Below are 10,823 nucleotides of genomic sequence, written 5' to 3' on the forward strand. Positions count from 1 at the left end.
CCTTGACCAGAGCCTTACAGCACTGCTGTTTACCACAGTCGCACTTTACGGCACTTTTTGCGGCAGTCGCGCTTTACGGCAGTTTTGCGACAGTCGCGCTTTACGGCACATTTTACGACAGTCTCGCTTTACGGCACTCGCACTTTACGGCACTTTTGCGACAGTCGCGCTTTACGACACCTTTTACGACAGTCGCGCTTTACGGCACCTTTCGCGACAGTCGCCCTTTACGGCGCCTTTTACGACAGTCGCGCTTTACGGCAGTTTTGCGACAGTCGCACTTTACGGCACCTTTTACGACAGTCGCGCTTTACGGCACCTTTTACGACCCTTTTATTGCAGTCGCACTTTACGGCAGTTTTGCGACAGTCGCGCTTTACGGCACCTTTTACGACACTCGCGCTTTACGGCACCTTTTACGACAGTCGCGCTTTACGACACCTTTCAAGACAGACGCGATTTACGGCAGTTTTACGGCAGTCGCGCTTTACGGCACCTTTTACGACGGTCGCGCTTTACGGCAGTTTCACGACAGTCGCGCTTTACGTCACCTTTTACGACAGTCGCAATTTACGGCACCTTTTACGACAGTCGCGCTTTACGGCACCTTTTGCGACAGTCGCGATTTACGGCACCTTTCACGACAGTCGCGCTTTACGGCAGTTTTGCGACAGTCGCGCTTTACGGCACCTTTCACGACAGTCGCCCTTTACGGCGCCTTTTACGACAGTCGCGCTTTACGGCAGTTTTGCGACAGTCGCGCTTTACGTCACCTTTTACGACAGTCGCAATTTACGGCACCTTTTGCGACAGTCGCGATTTACGGCACCTTTTACGACAGTCGCCATTTACGGCACCTTTCACGACAGTCGCGCTTTACGGCACCTTTTACGACAGTCGCACTTTACGGCACCTTTTACGACAGTCGCGCTTTACGGCACCTTTTGCGACAGTCGCGATTTACGGCACCTTTTACGACAGTCGCGCTTTACGGCAGTTTTGCGACAGTCGCGCTTTACGGCACCTTTCACGACAGTCGCCCTTTACGGCGCCTTTTACGACAGTCGCGCTTTACGGCAGTTTTGCGACAGTCGCGCTTTACGGCGCCTTTTACGACAGTCGCGCTTTACGGCAGTTTTGCGACAGTCGCACTTTACGGCACCTTTTACGACAGTCGCGCTTTACGGCACCTTTTACGACACTTTTATTGCAGTCGCACTTTACGGCAGTTTTGCGACAGTCGCGCTTTACGGCACCTTTTACGACAGTCTCGCTTTACGGCACCTTTTGCGACAGTCGCGATTTACGGCACCTTTTACGACAGTCGCCATTTACGGCACCTTTCACGACAGTCTCGCTTTACGGCACCTTTTGCGACAGTCGCCATTTACGGCACCTCTTACGACAGTCGCGCTTTACGGCACCTTTTACGACAGTCGCACTTTACGGCACCTTTTACGACAGTCGTGCATTTCGGCACTACCTTTTATGGAATTTTACAGTACTTCACAGCACTTATGGAGTTTATTTTGCTTTTCATGACTTTTTAATTAATTTTTTAATTTTATTTTTTATTTTTATTTTTTATTTTTCTATTTTTACAGCCTTTTTAAAAAATTTTTTCAATTTAATTTTTTCAATTTTTTATTTTTAAAGCTTTTATTTAATTTTTTAAATTTTATTTTTTATTTTTATTTTTAATTTTTCTATTTTTAATGCTTTTATTTTTTAATTTTATTTTTTAATTAACTTTTATTTTTAATTTTTCTATTTTTAAAGTTTTTCATTTTATTTTTTAATTTTACTTTTATTTACTTTTTATTTTTAATTTTTCTATTTTTAATGCTTTTAGTTTTTTTTAATTTTATTTTTTAATGAATTTTTATTTTTAATTTTTCTATTTTTAAAGCATTCATTTTATTTTTTTCATTTTATTTTTATTTAATTTTGTTTTTTATTTTTCTATTTTTAGAGCATTTATTTTATTTTTTTAATTTTAGTTTTTATTTTATTTTTATTTTTAATTTTTCTATTTTTTAAGCTTTTTTTAAATTTAATTTTTTTTTTTTAATTTTTCTATTTTTAAAGCATTTATTTTATAATTTTTTTAAATTTAATTTTTATTTTTAATTTTTCTATTTTAACGCTTTTGGGTTTTTTTAATGTTATTTTTTATTTTTTTATTTTTCTATTTCTAAAGCATTTATTTAATTTTTTAAATTTTATTTTTTATTTAATTTTTATTTTTAATTTTTCTATTTTTAAAGCTTTTTTAAAATATTTTTTCAAATTATTTTTTATTTTTCTTTTTTTAAAGCATTTATTTTACTTTTTAAATTTTATTTGTTGTGTAATTTTTATTTTTAATTTTTTTATTTTTAAAGCATTTATTTTATTTTTTTAATTTTAGTTTTATTTTATTTTTATTTTTAATTTTTCTATTTTTAAGCTTTTTTTAATTTAATTTTTATTTTTAAATTTTTCTATTTTTAAAGCATTTATTTTATAATTTTTTTTTAATTTAATTTTTATTTTTAATTTTTCTATTTTAATGCTTTTGGGTTTTTTTAATGTTATTTTTTAATTAATTTTTTTTTTTTTTTCTATTTCTAAAGCATTTATTTAATTTTTTAAATTTTATTTTTTATTTAATTTTTATTTTTAATTTTTCTATTTTTAAAGCTTTTTTAAAAATATTTTTTCAAATTATTTTTTTATTTTTCTTTTTTTTAAAGCATTTATTTTACTTTTTTAATTTTATTTTTTGTGTAATTTTTATTTTAAATTTTTTTATTTTTAAAGCATTTATTTTATTTTTTTAATTTTATTTTTAATTTTATTTTTATTTTTAATTTTTCTATTTTTTAAGCTTTTTTTTAAATTTAATTTTTATTTTTAATTTTTCTATTTTAACGCTTTTGGGTATTTTTAATGTTATTTTTAATGAATTTTATTTTATTTTTCTATTTCTAAAGCATTTATTTAATTTTTTAAATTTTATTTTTTATTTAATTTTTATTTTTAATTTTTCTATTTTTAAAGCTTTTTTAAAAATATTTTTTCAAATTATTTTTTATTTTTCTTTTTTTTAAAGCATTTATTTTACTTTTTAAATTTTATTTGTTGTGTAATTTTTATTTTTAATTTTTTTATTTTTAAAGCATTTATTTTATTTTTTTAATTTTAGTTTTTATTTTATTTTTATTTTTAATTTTTCTATTTTTTAAGCTTTTTTTAAATTTAATTTTTATTTTTAAATTTTTCTATTTTTAAAGCATTTATTTTATAATTTTTTTAAATTTAATTTTTATTTTTAATTTTTCTATTTTAACGCTTTTGGGTTTTTTTAATGTTATTTTTAATTAATTTTTTTTTATTTTTTCTATTTCTAAAGCATTTATTTAATTTTTTTAATTTTGTTTTTTATTTAATTTTTATTTTTAATTTTTCTATTTTTAAAGCTTTTTTAAAATATTTTTTCAAATTATTTTTTATTTTTCTTTTTTTTAAAGCATTTATTTTATTTTTTTAATTTTATTTTTTATGTAATTTTTATTTTTAATTTTTCCATTTTTAAAGCTTTTTAATTTAATTTTTATTTTTAATTTTTTTTTATTTTTAAAGCTTTTTATTTTCTTTCATTTGGTGCTGCCCAGACCAACTCAAGCTGGTGATTGTGGTGGTGTTTGAGGGTCTTGCATTACAGCACTACCTTTTATGGAACTTTTACGGCACTTTACAGTTTTTATTTTGTCTTTCATTTATTTTAAATTAATTTTGTTATTTTATTTTTTATTTAATTTTTATTTTTAATTTTTCTATTTTTAAAGCTTTTTATTTTATTTTTTAATTTTATTTTTTAATTTTTCTATTCTTAAAGCTTTTGGGTTTTTTTAATTTTATTTTTTAATTAATTTTATTTTATTTTTCTATTTTTAAAGCTTTTTATTTTATTTTTTAATTTTTTAAATTTAATTTTTATTTTTAGTTTTTCTATTTTAAAAGCATTTATTTTATTTCTTAATTTTTTTTAATTTTGTTTTTAATTTTTCTATTTTTAAAGCATTTATTTTAATTCTTAAATTTTATTTTTTATTTAATTTTTTATTTAATTTTTCTATTTTTAAAGCTTTTAATTTTATTTCATTTGGTGCTGCCCAGACCCGCTCAAGCCAGTGATTCTGGTGGTGTTTGAGAGTCCCCAGGACGAGGGAAGAGACAAGAATCTTGACTCCACTTTTCAGAAGGCTGAAATATTATTTTATGATCTCTATTCTATTAAAAGAAAATGAGATAGTAGAACTGTCACCCTGGGTTTTTAAGATTTTCTAAGCCTTCTGATGTTGACATTCTTGTAGTGAATTTTCTCACACACTTTCTGTAAATAACTCATTGTTTTGCATTCCTTTATGGAGGAGGAGAGAGTTGATGGACTGTTGGTTTAACCAGTGGCATTGGAGAGGTGCCACTGTCACCCTCCAATCCACTGTCACTTTTGGAAAACTATAAATGTTGAAGTCAGAAAATAAACGGCCTTTTTTTTCTCTTTCACCTTGAGAACGGTGTGAGCGTGTGTTCTTTTGTGTCCTATAGCAACAGTAGAACTATACTAAAAGAGCAAGGAGACATCAGAAAGCTGGAAAGGAATGAATAATAAAAACCTGGGACTGCTCACGGCCCCGACACCGCTGGACCATGATTGGTCATCAAGTAGAAACAATGCACAGGAGACCAATCCAAGATGCCCCTGTTGCCTTAACCACCTCCAGCCCACACTCCACAGCCAGCAGATTGTTACTGGTTCCATTTCTGTTCTGAGGCTTCTCAGGAGAAAAATCCCAGCGAAAGGATTTTCATCAAACGTGTCAGTGCCAGCTGATGGCACAGGCAGCATGGGCTGGCCGAGGTCACTGTGTCATCCCTACCAGCCCAGGTGTCACAGCAAGGAGGAGAGAGTTCACCTTTAATGTGTGTGTGGTGTTGTATTGCTCTGTATTGCTCTGTATTGCTCACCCTGTGCTCACCCTGCAATACAGAGCAATACAACACAACACACATATTAACACAAGGCGATAACCTTGTTCTATTTTCATTACATGTTGGTTTATTGTTACAGGAAACCCAAAACAACAAAAGCACACAGAAAACAACACTCATCTGTGGGGAAATATCGCGAGTCTTGAGATATCGCGAGATCACGCAGAACCCCTCCCCTTTTACTGTTACTGACCGTTACCCCCTGTTATAAAAGACCCTGACCAACCGTTAATAAGGGCCAGTTACTGTCCACCACATTGGTGTATGCATGTGCTTGGCCCCTGTGGCAGAGGTGCCGCCACTGAACCGTCCTCAACCCGGGACGCCACGCCCCAAGTGGCGGCAACAAGTGGTGCCAAAACCCGGGAACAATCCAGGAAGCGGGAATCGCCTGGGCGAGTGGACGGCGGCCGGAACAGCAGGACTGTCTCCGGCGGGGAGGACGCTCCCAGAGGACCAGCAAGAGGGAAGGGTCTCCCACTGGCATTCGGCGAAGGAGGAGGGCTCGCGCCAGGAGTGGCGAAGGAGGAAGGCTCGCGCCTAGGACCGATGAAGGAGGAAGGCTCACGCCGGGGCGGCGAAGGAGGAAGACTCGCGCCAGAAAATTGGTGAAGGAGGAGGGCTCGTGTTGCAGCTGGCGGAAGAGGAGGTCTCACGTCGCGATTTGGCGAAGGAGGAAGTCTCGCGCCAGGACCTGGTGAAGGAGGAAGTCTCGCGTCGATAGCCAGCGGTGGAGAGGATGGAGCCCCTTGCTAAGGTCATTTTTAAAATTCACAGAGACTGGGGCATAGATTGTGAGCCAGGTGATTTTGTCCTCGCAGTGTCGAGGCTCCTGCGCGCTGGGGTAATCAGGCATCCGGAGGATATCTTCCACCTGGAAGCATGGGATAATTGTACTGGGGCCCTAGCAAAGGAGCTATGTCCTCAGGCTTGGGGCAGAGTCTAAAATCATGGGGCAGGTTCATGCGGGCACTGAAAAAAGCTCGGCCAGTCCAGCAGGAGCAGGGAAAGTGGAAGGCCACCCAGGACTGCTTGTGGGAGGGGCCCCGGCAGGGTGCGGACGATCGTGGGTCCGCTGAGTGTGGGGATTCGCAGCCTTGGGAGCGCTCTTCGCAGCTCCCGAGCCCAGGCACCGCAACTACGGGGAAAAAGCGGTCATTTTGGGACGGGCTGCTAAAGGAAGAGCAGAACGCGGCCGTTGGTTCAGAGGCGCGGGGTGTGGCCGTTGGTTTAGAGGTGCAGAGCGTGGCCGTTGGTTCAGAGGCGCGGGGCGCGGCCGTTGGTTCAGAGGCGCGGAGCCCCGCCGTTATCTCGGGGCCGCAGGGCCCCGCTGTTAGCTGGGAGTCGGGGGGTGCCGCCGTTGATTCGGACTCCGAGGGAGCCTGGGCGGGGCCTCCGCCTCATGTGCCGCAGGGTGACGAGCCCCAGAGGGGAGGTGTCACCATGGCGACCCCCGGCCGGCGGGGCTGGCGGGGCTGCGTGCCGGGGGTTGAGCTGCCAGGCTCCCAACTGGCCACGGCCAACAGCCGCCGCCTCCAGCGGCCGCGCTTACACAGGGCCGGCGGGCAGCCTGGGCGGCGCGGGGCAGCCGGACCCTTCCGTGGGCTGGTGGCGAGCGGAGCCGGGCAGCGCGGTACCGACGTCGGGGCGATGCATCGCACCGGAGAGAAGAGCCGTGCGGGGCGGCGGGAGTCCTGCCCCGCCGCCCTCCGCAGCAGCGGCGGCCGGGCCGTGCTGGGGGTGCTGATGGAGAACGGGCAGCAGCAGCAGCGGCCCAGCGGCCAGGGTGCTGCTGTTATCAATTGCTTTTCTGGCTTTGAAAACACCATCACTTCATGTAGAAAAGATGAAGTGCCCAACTGCATCATCAGTGCTGCATCAAAGCAAGGTTTTGCTATCTACATAGATGATTCAGAAGATAAAGAAAACTACAGCTGCCAAAGAGTTTGAAGAGCTGGAATTAAGCCACTGTGAACTGGATAAACTTCGGACAGAGACTTTGTACTTGGCAGTGAACTTCCTGGAGAGGTTTCTTTCCTGCATGTCTGCTCTCAGAGGGAAGTTACAGCTTGTGGCAACAGCAGCAATTCTTCTGGCTGCAAAGAATGAAGAAATCTACCCACCAGATGTGGATGAATTTGTCTATATAACAGATGATACCTACACAAAGAAGCAGCTGCTAAGAATGGAACACTTGCTTCTCAAAGTGCTGGGTTTTGACCTGAAGCCCCAACCATCAGCCAGTTCCTCCTTCAGTATATTCAGAGACGTGGAATCTGTATGAGGACAGAGAACTTTGCAAGGTATCTTGCAGAGCTGAGTCTCCTTCAAGTTGATCCTCCTCTGGAGTACCTTCCTTCACAAATTGCTGCAGCAGCCTACTGTTTAGCAAACTATACAGTGAACAGATCTTTCTGGCCAGAAGAACACCTTAACATCGTGACACTGGGCCACCTGAGCACTTGAGAAAGGCTCACAGGTCATAATTAAAAATGAACTAGGGGAATGGGGACAGGGTTGAAGACTGGTACTCACAGGGCGAGGGTACGCAGCCGTTAAGAAAAATAATAAGATCAAATGGTGCCCACTTAAGTCGATAAAACCAGACCTTCAGGGTAAAAACTAATGAAATTTATGAAGTTTGTTTTGCAGGACTGAATCCTCAGACACCCCCGCGGCCTGTATGCCCCGCTTCCTAAAGGCTGCAATGAATCATCAAGCAGCCCGATGGCAGACCATCCCGGGGTCGTGAAAGAACTCAATGACCAAACTAAAGGAGCGGCCAGCACAGAGAAGGACAGGGGGGGAAAAAACAGCTCAGCAAAAATGTAAAGAGGTATCCAGCAAGTAGAGTTCGAGCTCTGGCCAGGTTCTAGCTCTACTCGGATGGAATGCCAGGTAACCCAGAGTTCTTCCCTGTGTCAAAGGATCAAGGGGCGATTTGGAGGGAACATAAGTCCGGACATGGACTCTCCAAATCCTCTCTAGTTTAAGATCAAACAGGTCGCAGACTCTGGGAAAAATAATTCGGTCCTAGGAGGTCAACTAAAACAAACAAGCAAAAAAAAAAAAACAAACTGAGGAGGTCCTACAAAGATATTCAAAGTATTCAAAGATAGGGTTCAGTCAGCACCCAGCACCATGACTTGTCACCTTACATTTTAAACAAGTTTGTGTCGGTATTTTTAAAAAACAAACAAACAAACAAAAAAAACCAAAAAAAAAAAAACCCAAACAAACCAGTTAGAGATAGATAGCTTTCCGTTTGTTACAAGTTTATTGCAGTTGTGTTATATTGTTCAAGTTAGTTGCATCTTGCCAGTTACACGTTTCCTACTTGTCAGTTTTGCTTTATGCTTTTAACTGGTCATAAAAGGGGGGGAAATGTGGGGAAATATCGCGAGGTCTTGAGATATTGCGAGATCACGCAGAACCCCTCCCCTTTTACTGTTACTGACCGTCACCCCCTGTTGTAAAAGACCCTGACCAACCATTAATAAGGGCCAGTTACTGTCCACCACATTGGTGTATGCATGTGCATGGCCCGTGTGGCAGAGGCGCCGCCACTGAACCGTCCTCGACCCGGGACGCCACGCCCCAAGTGGCGGCAACACCCGGTGTCCCGCTGTCCCTCTGTCCCGCTGTCCCGCTCCTCGCTGTCCCGCTGTCCCCCTGTCCAGCTGTCCCCCTGTCCCGGTGTCCCCCTGTCCCTCTGTCCCGGTGTCCCTCTGTCCCGGTGTCCCCCTGTCCCGCTGTCCCGCTCCTCGCTGTCCCCCTGTCCCGCTGTCCCCCTGTCCCGCTGTCCCTCTGTCCCGGTGTCCCCCTGTCCCGCTGTCCCTCTGTCCCGCTGTCCCGCTCCTCGCTGTCCCGCTGTCCCGCTGTTCCGCTGTCCCGCTGTCCCCCTGTCCCGGTGTCCCTCTGTTCCGCTGTCCCGCTGTCCCCCTGTCCCGCTGTCCCGCTGTTCCGCTGTCCCCCTGTCCCCCTGTCCCTCTGTTCCGCTGTCCCTCTGTCCCGGTGTTCCGCTGTCCCGCTGTCCCTCTGTCCCGCTGTCCCCCTGTCCCGGTGTCCCCCTGTCCCGGTGTCCCGGTGTCCCTCTGTCCCCCTGTCCCTCTGTTCTGCTGTCCCTCTGTCCCGGTGTTCCGCTGTCCCGCTGTCCCTCTGTCCCGCTGTCCCCCTGTCCCGGTGTCCCCCTGTCCCGGTGTCCCGGTGTCCCTCTGTCCCCCTGTCCCTCTGTTCCGCTGTCCCTCTGTCCCGCTGTCCCGCTGTCCCCCTGTCCCTCTGTCCCGCTGTTCCGCTGTCCCCCTGTCCCCCTGTCCCTCTGTTCCGCTGTCCCTCTGTCCCGGTGTCCCCCTGTCCCGCTGTCCCTCTGTCCCGGTGTTCCGCTGTCCCCCTGTTCCGCTGTCCCGCCCGGCAGCCCCCGCGCGGAGCCACGTGGGCGGCGGGAGATTCAAACCTCGGGCGGAGCCACCGGAGCCACCGCGGCCATGGAGGGAGCGGGGCCGGGGCGCTGTGAGTGACCAGCACCGGCACCGGGGGGCACAAGGATGAAGGGAGCAGGAATGTCCGGGGTGCAGGGGACGGGAGGGGGACAAGTCTGGGGTGCAGTGAGCTGGGGGAGGACAGGTAAGGCTGGGGGGGAGCAAGGGAATGTGGGGACAGGTAAGGCTGGGGGGCAGAGGATGGGGGAACAGACGGGTTTGGGGTGCAGGGGAATGTGAGGGGACAGGTAAGGCTGGGGGGCAGAGGATGGAGGAACAGACGGGTTTGGAGTGAAGGGGAATGTGGGGACAGGTAAGGCTGGGGGGCAGGAGATGGGGGAACAGACGGGTTTGGGGTGCAGGGGAATGTGAGGGGACAGGTAAGGCTGGGGGTACAGGGGATGGGGGAACAGACGGGTTTGGGGTGCAGGGAAATGTGAGGGGACAGGTAAGGCTGGGGGGCAGAGGATGGGGGGACAGACGGGTTTGGAGTGAAGGGGAATGTGGGGACAGGTAAGGCTGGGGGGCAGGAGATGGGGGAACAGACGGGTTTGGAGTGAAGGGGAATGTGAGGGGACAGGTAAGGCTGGGGGTACAGGGGATGGGGGAACAGACGGGTTTGGGGTGCAGGGAAATGTGAGGGGACAGGTAAGGCTGGGGGGCAGAGGATGGGGGAACAGACAGGTTTGGAGTGAAGGGGAATGTGAGGGGACAGGTAAGGCTGGGGGGCAGGAGATGGGGGAACAGACAGGTTTGGGGTGCAGGGGAATGTGAGGGGACAGGTAAGGCTGGGGGTACAGGAGATGGGGGAACAGACAGGTTTGGGGTGCAGGGGAATGTGAGGGGACAGGTAAGGCTGGGGCCCAAGGGAGTGTGGGGACAGGTGTGGGGTGCACATGGGGACAGGGACTCCGGCTGTGCAGAGGGATGGGGGCAGCAGTCGGATTTAGGGGTGCAGGGGGAACAGGCAGGTCTGCATGTGGGTAGAGGGATGGCAGTGGCAAGGTGCCAGGCCCTTGGGGACAAACTGGGGGGGACATATTTTGAGGGATGGTTTGTTGGGAGGCAGCCGGGTGTCCCCCAGAAGTCATGGGTGCCTCCAGCACCAGCAGCAGTGTAAAAGGACCCCAAACCTGTAGCTGTGTTCCCCTGAATGCTTGCTCTGTGCCCTCCCCCACTCCGGTGCCAGCTCTGATGGCCGTTATTTGGGAAAAAGGGAAATTGGAAACTTTCCTTCCACTGCCACAAGGGCTGCGAACTGTGACGTTGGTGCCACTCCCACGACGGCTGTGGGAGGCTACTGCACCC

Source organism: Molothrus ater, chromosome 29, assembly GCF_012460135.2.
Source record: "Molothrus ater isolate BHLD 08-10-18 breed brown headed cowbird chromosome 29, BPBGC_Mater_1.1, whole genome shotgun sequence".
Lineage (NCBI taxonomy): Eukaryota > Metazoa > Chordata > Aves > Passeriformes > Icteridae > Molothrus > Molothrus ater.